This window comes from Salmo salar, chromosome 13, assembly GCF_965601325.2.
Source record: "Salmo salar chromosome 13, fSalSal1, whole genome shotgun sequence".
Lineage (NCBI taxonomy): Eukaryota > Metazoa > Chordata > Actinopteri > Salmoniformes > Salmonidae > Salmo > Salmo salar.
In genome coordinates, this window is record NC_138303.1 from 85107249 (window position 1) to 85121070 (window position 13822).

General features: G+C 42.0%; 1 pseudogene across 1 annotated transcript in view; it reads left to right on the forward strand.

The window, feature by feature from the left end:
• Window positions 1–13822, forward strand: part of LOC106568040 (retinoblastoma-associated protein-like) — a 34473-nt pseudogene that overhangs the window by 16980 nt on the left and 3671 nt on the right. The window contains exons 7-9 of the transcript XR_014380168.1: window positions 4437–4552; window positions 11397–11519; window positions 11635–11780. The product of XR_014380168.1 is annotated as a retinoblastoma-associated protein-like (transcript). The remainder of the gene's footprint in view (window positions 1–4436; window positions 4553–11396; window positions 11520–11634; window positions 11781–13822) is intronic.

Consider the following 13822-nt stretch of genomic DNA (forward strand, 5'->3'; position numbering starts at 1 on the left):
ATATATTGGATTTTCATCTAAGAGCTAGCCTACTCAGTGGACAGTGGACATTTTCAGTTGACTCCTCTATTTGGTGAAAGGAGTAAATTAAGTCATACTCTCCTGTCAGCCCCAGAGCACAGTGTACTCTCTATTCGACTAATACTTTCTATTAGTCAATGGTGTCAGTGGGCAGCGGCCTCAGAACGACAGGAAGGGGAAGTTTCCAGTGATGGCAAGCCTGAGCGTGTAGACTAATGAGATGAGGCAGGGGACTAGGTGCGGTTTTCTCTGACGCTGATACAGAGATGTGCTGTATGCTTGTATTTCTGTGCACATGTGGAAATGCATGTGTTCAATAAAATATCACACCTTTTGATTTTCACTCAAAATGCTGCTTGAAAAACAGCCTCATTGTGTCTCTGTGGGTGGATATAGTTGATGAAGTCTTACTGTAAATAACCATGTAGGCTTACTCATACAAGTACCTGGGAGTATGGCTAGATGGTACACTATCTTTCTCTCATTACATATCAAAGCTGCAGGCTAAGGTTAAATCTAGACTAGGTTTCCTCTATCGTAATCGCTCCTCTTTCACCACAGCTGCCAAACTAACCCTGATTCAGATGACCATCCTACCCATGCTAGATTACGGAGACGTAATTTATAGATGGGGAGGTAAGGGTGCTCTCGAGCGGCTAGATGTTCTTTATCATTCGGCCATCAGATTTGTCACCAATGTTCCTTTTATAGGACTATACTCCTCTGTAAACTGGTCATCTCTGTATACCCGTCACAAGATCCACTGGTTGATGCTTATTTATAAAACCCTCTTTAGGCCTCACTCCCCCCCTATCTGAGATATCTACTGCAGCCCTCATCCTCCACATACAACACCCGTTCTGCCAGTCACATTCTGTTAAAGGTCCCCAAAGCACACACATCCCACGGTCGCTTGTCTTTTCAGTTCACTGCAGCTAGCGACTGGAACGAGCTGCAACAAACACTCAAACTGGATCGTTTTATCTCCATCTCTTCATTCAAAGACTCAATCATGGACACTTACTGACAGTTGAGGTCGCTTTGCGTGATGTATTGTTGTCTCTACCTTCTTGCCCTTTGTGCTGTTGTCTGTGCCCAATAATGTTTGTACCATGTTTGTGCTGCTGCCATGTTGTGTTGTTGTCATGTTGTGTTGCTACCATGCTGTGTTTTCATGTGTTGCTGACATGCTATTTATGCAGTGTTGTGGTGGCTCTCTTGTCGTGATGTGTGTGTTGTCCTATATTTTTTTATTTTTAATCCCAGCCCTTGTCCCCGCAGGAGGCCTTTTGGTAGGCTGTCATTGTAAATAACAATTTGTTCTTAACTGACTTGCCTAGTTAAATAAAGGTTACATTTTTAAAAAAAAATCTAACTTTCATAAACACACAAACTCTTCCATACAGTTAGGAATATACACTACCGGTCAAAAGTTTTAGAACGCCTACTCATTCAAGGGTTTTACTTTTATTTTGACTATTTTCTACATTGTAGAATAATAGTGAAGACATCAAAACTATGAAATAACACATGGAATCATGTAGTAACCAAAAAAGTGTTAAACAAATCAAAATATATTTTATATTTGAGATTCTTCAAATAGCCACCCTTTGCCTTGATGACAGCTTTGCACACTCTTGGCATTCTCTCAACCAGCTTCATGAGGTAGTTACCTGGAATGAATTTCAAATAACAGGCGTTCCTTCTTAAAAGTTAATTTGTGGAATTTCTTTCCTTAATGCGTTTCAGCCAAACAGTTATGTTGTGACAAGGTAGGGAGGGGGGTATACAGAAGATAGCCCTGTTTGCGGTGTGGGTGAACGGATGATCTCTGCATGTGTATTTCCCACCGTAAAGCATGGAGTAGGTGTTATGGTGTGGGGGTGCTTTGCTGGTGATACTGTCTGATTTATTTAGAATTCAAAGCACACTTAACCAGCATGGCTACCACAGCATTCTGCAGCGATGCGATATGCCATCCCATCTGGTTTGCACTTAGTGGGACTATCATTTGTTTTTCAACAGGACAATGACCCAACACACCTCCAGGCTGTCTAAGGGATATTTGACCAAGAAGGAGAGTGATGGATTGCTGCATCAGATGACCTGTCCTCCACAATCCCCCGACCTCAACTAAATTGAGATGGTTTGGGATGAGTCGGACAGCAGAGTGAAGGAAAAGCAGCCAACAAGTGCTCAGCATATGTGGGAAGTCCTTCAAGACTGTTGGAAAAGCATTCCAGGTGAAGCTGGTTGAGAGAATGCCAAGTGTGCAAAGCTGTCATCAAGGCAAAGAAGAATCTCAAATATAAAATATATTTTGATTTGTTTAACACTTTTTTGGTTACTACATGATTCCATGTGTGATTTCATAGTATTGAAGTCTTCACTATTATTCTACAATGTAGAAAATAGTAAAAATAAAAGTAAAACCCTTGAATGAGTAGATGTTCTAAAACTTTTGACCAGTAGTGTAATTAAAGTGAATAATGTTTCTGATAATATCTGACAATGAATCTTAGGGTGTGTCCATGTTCCAACGGTCAAACCCAACACGACCAATGGCAACAAGGAACAGGGGTTGTTAACCCTGTGGATTAATCTAGCCTCATTGGATAGGGGTATAAAATTCTCTTGTTTGTTATTATAGGAAGGAACACATTTGGTAACAATTTTTCAAATGTGTCAATGGTGAATTCATCTATTCTTGACAGTCCGTTGAAGGCTCAACAACGTTGTTGACCCTGAGAGTGGCTCTGGCAATAGTCAAAACTTGTTCTGGAAGGGTTAGGGCAATATAAACTGCTTGTTCCATAAGAACACACATAATGTTCAGGATTGTAAGGTCAAAACAGACACATTCTTTCCCCTCCTGCAGTTGTACCCTTTGCCAGGACAGCATACTTAAGATTGAGGGAATAGCTGAAACCAGAGTCATTCAGTGTTTTCTTCCCTCAGTGCAGACTGAGGACACAGCTGGGCTGTAGAATAACCATTTAAGAAGGCGGTTCCGTGTCTAATTTCCAGTCCTGTTATGTGGACCAGTGGAGCACATAACAGTGAAAACACAGTTTAATTCCACACAGGTTAATTCCAAACAACTGTCACTCACTGCTCTCATACATTAGCGCACACATTCAAATGAACTCATGGTCACTACGCTTCAGGGGTTAGTTTTCAAAATTCTGCATTTTCCAATTGTAGACCCTTCTGGAAATCTGTGTTTTTAATAGATTTCACCTGCGTTCCAATTAAACACACTGACAATAAATACATGGGCCCACTCAGGAAAATATGGGTCATTTGAAGAGGGTGCTATGTGAAAACAACTTAGTATTCTTTAACCTAAGTCATTGTAATCACAACATTCATTCATCTGAATGATATAATAGCCTCTATGCTTGTACTCAACAGTGTTGATGACATATGAACGCTATAGGTGCGTTGGAAAAATTACAAGCTCGCCATATGCATTTGATTAATTCATTATGAAAAATTCAAAAGGCACTCGCACATCTGAGCAATCTTTTTTGCAGGTGCATGGTAACAGTTGAACAAGATGAAGGAAAAACCGCACACTGCTCTTGATAGTATCACTGATCTTTAATAAGATCTTTAACCACCTATATTCATTTGGGGAGAGGTCGAAACGCATGAAACATTCATGGCCATTTAGCCAGCCAGCTAGCTTGCTGTTGCTAGCTAATTTGTCCTGGGATATAAACATTAGGTTATTTTATCTGAAATGTAGAAGGTCATCCTACTCCGACAGTTAATCCTAGTTAGTTTCTAGTAATCCCTCCTTCAGTATGGCAGTTGGCAACCAACTTTAAGGTGCATTACCACCACCAACTGGGCTGGAGTGTGGACCTCAGTTCAGCTTTCAATCATTCATGTGGGTATATGCTCCTAAAACCAATGAAGAGATGGGAGAGGCGGGACGTGCAGCGCATTGAGCGTAAAAAATGGAGCCAAGTTGTATTTCAGCACCTGGTTTCGCAGACGCGTGCGAGCAGTTTGGATAAAATGATTGAATAACATGTATGTGTAAATTTATTTTGTGGTCAGCATGTTAGCCCATCTTACTTCCTCATCTCCCTCTGGCAGCTGAACCCCCTTTCAGCGGGAATACTGGACAAAGGGAGGACCACAGCAACGGCTGCAAGCTGAGCGTGTGCTGGAAACACGTTGCAAATGCCACTGACAGACTCCCGCCACATAGACCCTCCCTGGTTTTAGTTTTTTTCCTGTGTGTAAAAATAAAAATTCTGCATTAACATGGCCCCTGTGCTTTAGGAACAAGTTCCATGACCTTGGGATTACATAGTGTTGATGTGTTCATAATGCTTTAATGCCTGTGTGAAATGCTGTAGTGCCTGTCTTATGAATGCTCTTCCATGTGTGTTTCTCCCCAGGACTCTCCACTGTTTGAGCTGCTGAGACAAATTCATGAGGAGGGTCCAGTGGAGCAGGCTGAGCCCCCTGCCACCCTCAACCAGACCCTACAGCACAACCACACTGCAGCTGACCTGTAAGTCCCCAGTCCCTCATCAACCACTGACACACCTCATCCACAGTCGTCCCCATTGGCAAATATGACGATGTCTGTTGAGAGACTGTCTGACTGTTAACATGTAGTTTATATGCCAAGTGTGTCACATTAGACTTCTTCATCGACATTTGATGTGATTTAAACCAGCCTTATGGTTCCATTCATCTGCCCCTCTGTCATTTAGTTTGTGTGAATTAAACTTGTAAATAGGCCAGTGAATAAGAACTCTGCCTCTAAGAGGAGCATCTTGGCTTTGAGGTTTTATTTGTATGAGAAAAGCCTGAGATGCAAAGCTTTACAAAATACAGGGCAGATGAGGTCGGAGAAGACACACCCTGACTGCAAAAGTTGTTTACACAATTCTCTGGTGTTGGAGAAAAGCCTGGTACTGTACAGTAATCATCTTAACCTTTCACTGGAAGTGCCAAGACGTCTTATGCCAAGACCATTGATTTTCCTCAAGTCTAATGGTGTGACTGTGGTACAACTATTTGTAGGGCCCTGAGTTTTACTGGTCAGAAAAAACTGTGTAGTGTCGTGCCGTTGTATTAGTTAATGTGACGACTGTTGCTCATCGAATGATTAACGGTTTATAATTGCATGATTAAATGAATCAAGCAATGAATCAAGCAATTATTAACTCATTAACCTGGGGCACCATGGGAAAATTAGTTTTATTGAGTTTCTATTTCCCAAATTAACTCAAAGAATATCAGAATATCGATTTTACAACAGTTGCTAATTAATCAATTTCCTCTATAGTCTCATTCTGAACGTCGCATAATCCGGGAATCTGCATGGACCCGGGTCCCACCAATGAGTTCGTACCACACCAATCTTAGTTGATTATTTATTTACTAGAAAGCTAAAATGATGATAAAAGATACACACACAAAACACAGTCTAGGCTATTGATTAGGACTTAGTATAACGGGCCAACACACATGGCGCGTGTTACCCAAAATGGGGATTTAAAAGAGAGAGAAACAAAGAAAGTACACGAGAGAAATCTACATTTGGGTGCATTAGTCAGCTATGCTTATTTTAACCCTTGCCCTGAACTGCCGCTCTTATGGGTCAGAATATAATGATGTAATTAGGTGTTGGAGGTCTCAGATGGGAAGCTCCGCGTGGGCCGTTTAGGCTTCTCAAGGACGCACTTCTCCAACGCAACTCTCTGGTTGTCCTCACGATGTCAGTGTCCCTTTTGGCTTAGTGGTCTGATTCCTCGTCCTTGCTTTGGAAGGGGGCTTCTGAGGACAGACAGCTCTGTAGCTCAGAGCTCACAGCGTAGGAATGAAACGGTGTAGATACCACGATTCAATGGAGAGTGGAGGCTAGGTGGTTCGGCTTGAATTCACCCGCTTAGACACAGCTACTCATCCGTAGCTTGGGTAGAAAAAGATTTCTTTGTCTTCAACCTTGTTTTGGATTTCGTTGAACTTTTAGACCTTGGCTGCAGCCTGGGGTCACTTAGTCTTATCTGTTCATTCTTCACTCCCCTGTCTTATACCTTCGGGTCAGAAGTGGGCGTAACCGCCTTTAGGGCAATTCTCTGGGCGTACCAAGTTAAGAGGCAAGGCCTAGATTTTACTCATCCAATTTTAGACAACTAACTTCACATTTCATCTTTACAAAAACATTCTCTTTGATTTGGACATTTTCCACACCACGTACAATGTATCAGGCATATACTGGGAAAACTCTTAAAGGTACAATGTTTTCGTAATAACGTCATCTGTTAACCTTTAATAACAAAACAAAAATTACATACATTTTCATATTCCATCTATCGTCATGACCACCATTGTGGCTGACGGAAACCATTGTTCCAAAGTCCCTTTATTGCATGTTTAATGTTCTGAGGCTGGTTCTCCATAGTGAGGACAAAGGAATTTCTCTGTGGCCTAAGATTTATCATGGGCGTGAGGGGTCATAAAACCCCCACATCTTCAGACCCCTAGATCTCTCCTCCTCTGTTGGGGGTTGAGAGATAATCTGTAGGGTTGTGGTCTCCTGATCAGGACAGTCATGACAGTAGGCCACCTCTTTCTCTTTCTAGGATTATTTGTAGGTAGGATGAAGGGAGAGGGGGCCTGGGACTTCATACAGGAAAGTATTGAGAGGAAAGTAGCCTCTAGTCCTACTCTGAACTCTCCTTGGTAGTTTATGGGCAATGTTCCCCCCTAAACTGCGCCCATGTGCAGACTGCTACACAGAATAAATATCAGCCCGCGCAGAGAAGCATGAGATTGAACCTCACTCAACTTTCTGGTGTTTTCCCTCTTAGTTCACATTATCAACATTTCTCTTTACTGTGGGAATTGGGATCGAATCAACGCAATATTAGCCACTTTCAATGCAACATACCAAAACAAAAACGAACTAGACTTAGTATGCAAAACTAACAATGCAAGAGATTTTGTTGTAGGCAGAGCGCATTGGAGTAGGATTCTGTTGCATTGACACGCATGACTCAGCCCGTACTCTACACAGACCGGTGCCGCATAACCAATCAGAGCTGCAGTAGGCCTATATGCAAATAGACCATTTTACATACACTTAGGTTGGATTCATTAAAACTCGTTTTTCAACCACTCCACAAATTTCTTGTATCTATATCCACAGTAAAACAAGTCCTATATCAACATAACCTGAAAGGTCGCTCTGCAAGGAAGAAGCCACTGCTCCAAAACCGCCATAAAAAGCCAGACTACGGTTTGCAACTGCAAATGGGGACAAAGATCATACTTCTTGGAGAAATGTCCTCTGGTCTAATGAAACAAAAATCGAACTGTTTGGCCATAATGACCATCGTTATGTTTGGAGGAAAAAGGGGGCGCCTTGCAAGCCGAAGAACACCATCCCAACCGTGAAGCACTTGGGTGGCAGCATCATGTTGTGGGGGTGCATTGCTGCAGGAGGGACTGGTGCACTTCACAAAATAGATGGCATCATGAGTAAAGAAAATGATGTGGATATATTGAAGCAACATCTCAAGACATCAGTCAGGAAGTTAAAGCTTGGTCGCAAATGGGTCTTCCAAATGGACAATGACCCCAAGCATACTTTCAAAGTATTGGAGTGGCCATCACAAAGCCCAAAGGCCTCAATCCTATAGAACATTTGTGGACAGAACTGAGAAGGCGTGTGCTAGCAAGGAGGCCTACAAACCCGACTCATTTACACCAGCTCTGTCAGGAGGAATGGGCCAAAATTCACCCAACTTATTGTGGGAAGCTTGTGGAAGGCTACCCAAAACGTTTGACCCAAGTTAAACAATTTAAATGCTACCAAATACTAATTGATGCAATGCTACCAAATAGTAATTGAGTGTATGTAAACGTCTGACCCACTGGGAATGTGATGAAAGAAATAAAACCTAAAATAAATCATTCTCTCTACTATTATTCTGACATTTCACATTCTTAAAATAAAGTGGTGATCCTAACTGACCTAAGACAGGGAATTTTTACTAGGATTAAATGTCAGGAATTGTAAAAAACTAAGTTTAAATGTATTTGGCTAAGGTGTATGTAAACTTCCGACTTCAACTGTACTTACATGTTTCAAGCAGACCACCATAGTCCCTGTGCCCAAGGAAGCGAAGGTAACCTGCCTAAATGATTACTGTCCCGAAGCACTCACGTCGGTAGCCATGAAGTGCTTTGAAAGGCTGGTCATGGCTCACATCAACAGCATCCTCCCGGATACCCTAGACCCACTCCAATTCGCATACCGCCCCAACAGATCCACCGATGACGCAATCTCAATCGCACACTACACTTGCCTTTCTCATCTGGACAAAAGGCACACTTATGTCAGAATGCTGTTCATTGACTACAGCTCAGCGTTCAACACCATAGTGCCCACGACGCTAATCACTAAGCTAAGGACCCTGGGACTAAACACCTCCCTCTGCAACTGGATCCTGGAATTCCTGATGGGCCGCCACCAAGTGGTAAGGGTAGGCAACAACACGTCTGCCACGCTGATCCTCAACACTGGGGCCCCCCCATATTATTTTAGAAATGTGCAACCTACCTCCATTGCATAGTAGCCTAGGCCTAATAAGAGAGGAGGATGTGAGTCAGTTTAATTATACAGTTCTATGGACAGCAGAGTTGCTTGCTCTGCAGACTGTAGCCCATGATTTACAACCCATCACACGACTCACAGGCAGCACCAGCGAGTTCCGTTGACTGCATATCACTCGCTCCATCCGCACGCTTTGGCACTCAGGCCCAGTGGCGGAAATCCCGGGGGGGACGGGGGGGGACACGACCCCCCCATCCTGGAAAAAATATGATTTGTCCCCCCCAATATATCACTGAAACATAACTATGTAATTTAAATAATATTAATAATACGCAATGAAAGCAATTGTGCTGATTATAGACACTTAATAGCGCGTTTTTAAGTTTCAAAAGATTGCAACCCCCCCATTCTTTGCCTCACAATGGTTTGATCCACTGCCAGTTCCTTAGCTTGCTAGGTAACAGCGAGGTCGTATCTACTGTCTGAAAGGCACTCAAATTACGTAACTGACGTGAGGTTAATCCAGTCAATCGCACACACACACTAGCTGAATATGCAGAGCTAGCGCGCAAATATTAACTATTAAGCTAGCTAGTACCTATTCCATTTATGTGACGTCGTCAAAGATGGAATCAGCATGCAGATGATGTAAGTTAGTGCTTCAAAGTCCCTGTGATAAGGTTAGCGATAAACTGAAATCCAAACTGAACAGAACTACACTCTCTTCTACCATTGTCTTAAATATATTTAATGGTCTCGTTGCAAAAGCTAAATTGTCGCAAGTGAACTTTTATTTATTTAATTTCACCTTTATTTAACCCGGGTAGCAAAGATTATAGCAAACACCACTGAAACGGAATTGGTGCTCGCTAGCTTTGCAAATTCAGCTATTGTTGGAAGCCAGCCAATATGAAACAAACTATTAAAATTACAAAAGGTTGCAGCATATGTTGTGTAAATGGTGAACTCATACAGCTGTCAACTCTTGTCATTTTAATCCGTTTCACATTTGCTAGCTACCTTTTAGATCGAAGCCCAAATAGAATGATAAAAGATAAGATGATAGAAGCCCATCTCCTACTGTAAATAACCTACACACTGTGTGTGTGTGTGTGTAGCCAGCCAGCCACGTAGAAAAATGGCAGAAAAATAAAAGACGGACATCAGAGTATTTTTCAGTACACCAAAACGCATAGTAAGAACCCTAGTAGCCTAATATCTCAAAGACTAGTTGATAAAATGTTCATAAGAAAGAAATGAAATTCTAATGGAAATGTTTCACAATGATGTCATTAGGCAGAGCAGGCAACAGATGGCACACAGACAGCAGAGTTGGGGACAGATATGCAGGGACAGACTGGCAGAGACAGGGAGTCTCAGGTACGTTTGTTGAGTCTTTGTTTGGCAACATTATGAAAGGTTCTACATTTTTTTGACTTGTAAAATAGGAACATAATTGGAAAATGCCATGGATACCCCCACTCTCAACTTAAACTGGTGACTGAACTAAGATTTGTTAAAGGCAATGGTATTGCTGTTGTGTAGTTTTGGGTACCGGTAGTTAGGAGTATGGCAAACACCTTATTTCTTTGGTTCCTCAATATACATTTACCATATTACAATGTAGGCTATGTGTTACAGCACTACTTTTGGTGTCCCCCTCAGGAATTGCTCTTGAGAAAATTTCATGTAATTGTCCCCTCCAAAGTTGATATCAGATTTTCGCCCCTGCTCAGGCCTACTTATCTCTTTCGTGCCACGGTTACACCAGAGTGTTATAGGTTACTAGAAGATATTTGGCTACACTATACTCCCAAGTTTTTGTCAATGTCATGGTTCCTCTTGTGCCTCTCATAGCATGCGAGCTCGTGCTAGCTGACTCTTATTTTTTATTATTTTTTTATTAAAAAATTTGGATGGCCACTAGGGGCGATAATTGTCTACCAGGCGATCATGGACAAAAGTTGACATCGCCCAACCCTAATCTTATGTCAACCCAACTTATGTAGACTAGTAAAACTCATTACCCATACTCCTATTGGCTGCCCCTCACTCTGTTAGCAGCTTTGGGCCTGTGCGTTCTTATCTGGTTTAGACATGCTCTGAATCGCCCGTTAGTTGTAATTGATGCTGGCTTATAAGCGATTGGCTCAAACACTCACAAACTTTGTTTACATGCAGTCAATGAATGTTAGCATGTAAACAAAGCTGGGGTAAGATGGGGTCAAGCTGTGTATTTGGGATGGGTGCCATAGATCTGAGTAGTAAATGTTTGTTTTTCAAGTGGCATACCTTCCAGGCTGGGGATGGCAGGCAAGTGTTGTAATTCTGCCCAACTGATTGATAATCACCAATTTGAGGTTGAAACGATGCATTGATTTGCACTTGAATTCTCACAAAAAGGCACTGTACGCATTCTTCAGCCTTGTCCTCTTGTAACTGCATTTAGGAACAACATGGCATTTTATTAAAGTTGTTGAGCCCTGACAAAGCAGAAACTGAGTAATTGTGGAATGTTAAGTATGTGAGTGGGTGAATTGAAAAGGGTGGGGGGGAAATAGGCTTGTCTGGCCACATGAACACTGACCGACTGTAACACATATCAAAGCCCTGAACTTTAATAAAGACTGGTCAGAAGTCAGGTTGAAAACCTTTCAAAGTTTTCTCTAGGATAATGACCATTTAACCTTTTACAACGTGGTTCAAGAAATCGACGTGCATCACTGATCCATCTCAATGTTATGACTTAATGCTTGTGATATTATCTTTCCCCTGTGCGCCCCAGAAACCGACCCCAGTCAGCACCTGAATCTCCAGGCCCTACCTCCTCTCAGCCCCCTGCCACGGCAAACCATCAGACCCCTTGGCACCCCAAGTCAAACTCGCTCAGCCTCTTCTACAAAAAAATGTAAACATTTCACTAGATAATAGTTGGGTCTACAGTAGTCCTCTGTGAGGTGTTTGTGTATGACTGTCTGTCTGTCTTTGTAACAGGTTTCTAACTTGTTGTCTGTGTTCTGTAGTGTACCATCTGGCCTACATGAGGCTGAAGATGCTCTACACACACCTGCTGACCTCTCACCCTGAGCAGGAGCCAATCATGTGGACTCTGCTTCAGCACACACTACAACATGAGTATGAACTGATGAGAGACCGCCACCTGGACCAGGTACTGTGTACACACACACACACACATACTCAAATGCAATTTCGACATGCAATCAAAACACACTAGACATTAGTGTTGTCATGATTCCAAAATTGTATTAACGATACGATACCAGGCCAAGTGTCACGATGCTGAGTAGTATCGCAATACCACAGGGGGGATTCAGTGGCCTGGTGTCCTGTTCACCATGTCCCCTGACACTTGTTCTCGTTTTCTTAAAGTTATGTGCATGTGCTACACAACACCCGTCACTGATATTCACACTTCTACTCAATACAACACATATTGAATTTAACTTCACACTGTTCACTGTGTAATAGAATTCTGCATATAATGGATAATATTTGCAAAGGCCTACCTGTGATTTGTCTGGAGGAATGGGAGGTAGAAATATACTGTGGCAAGAAAAAAAATGGAACCCTTTGGTATTACCTGGACTTCTGCATAAATTGGTCATAACATTTTATCTGATCTTCATCTAAGTCTCAACAATAGACAAACACAGTCTGCTTAAACTAGTAACACACAAACAATTATACGTTTTCATGTCTTTATTGAACACACCGTGTAAACATTCACAGTGCAAGGTGTAAAAAGTATTTGAACCCTTGGATTTAATAACTGGTTGACCCTCCTTTGGCAGCAATAACCTCAAATAAACATTTTCTGTAGTTGTGGATCAGACCTGCACAACGGTCAGGAGGAATTTTGGACCATTCCTCTTTCCAAAACTGTTTCAGTTCAGCAATATTCTTGGGATGTCTGGTGTGAACCACTCTCGAGGTTATGCCACAGCATCTCAATCGGGTTGAGGTCAGGACTCTTCTTCTGGCTTTTCTTCTGTTGAAGCCATTCTGTTGTTGATTTATTTCTGTTTTGGGTCGTTGTCCTGTTGCATCACCCAACTTCTGTTGAGCTTCAATTGGCGGACAGATAGCCTTATATTCTATAGCTTTACATTCTGATAGCTAGCTGTCCTGGCCCTGAGGCAGCAAAGCAGCTCCAAGCCATGATGCTCCCTTCACCATACTTTACAGTTGGGATGAGGTTTTGATGTTGCTGTGCTGTGCCTTTTTTCTCCACACAGTGTTGTGTGTTCCTTCCAAACAACTCAACTTTTGTTTAATCTGTCCACAGAATGTTTTGCCAGTAGCGCTGTGGAACATCCAGCTGCTCTTGTGAAATTCAGACGTGCAGCAATGTTTTTTCTGTGGTGTCCTCCCATGAAAACCATTCTTGTTTAGTGTTTTACATATCATAGACTCGTCAACAGAAATGTTAGCATCTTCCTGTGATTTCTGTAAGTCTTTAGCTGACACTAGGATTCTTCTTCACCTCATTGAGGATTCTGCACTGTGCTCTTGCGGTCATCTTTGCAGGATGGCCACTCCTAGGGACAGTAGCAACAGTGCTTAACTTTCTCCATTTATAGACAATTTGTCTTACCTTGGACTGATGAACATCAAGGCTTTTAGAGATACTTTTGTAACCCTTTCCAGCTTTATGCAAGTCAAGCATTCCTAATCTTGGGTCTTCTGAGATCTCTTTTGTTCGATGCATGGTTCACATCAGGCAATGCTTTTTGTGAATAGCAAACTCAAATTTTGTGTGTGTTTTTTATAGGGCAGGGCAGCTCTAACCAACATCTCCAATCTCGTCTCAATGATTGTACTCCATGTTAGCTGACTCCTGACTACAATTAGCTTTTGGTGAATTCATTAGCCTAGGGGTTCACATACTTTTTCCAACCTACACTGTACTGTGAATGTTTAAATGATGCATTCAATATAGACAAGAAAGATATACAATACCTTGTGTGTTATTACTTGAAGCACACTGTGTTTGTCTGTTGTGACATAGATCAGATCAACTTTTATGACCAATTTATGCAGAAATCCAGATATTCCAAAGGGTTCACATACCTTTTCTTGCCACTGTACATGCATAATGATCTACATGTCATTGTGGTAGTAAAGGGAGAACACTGCATGAAACCTTTACCCTTAACACAGACCGACACTGTCCCTCCTCCCTTCCTCACA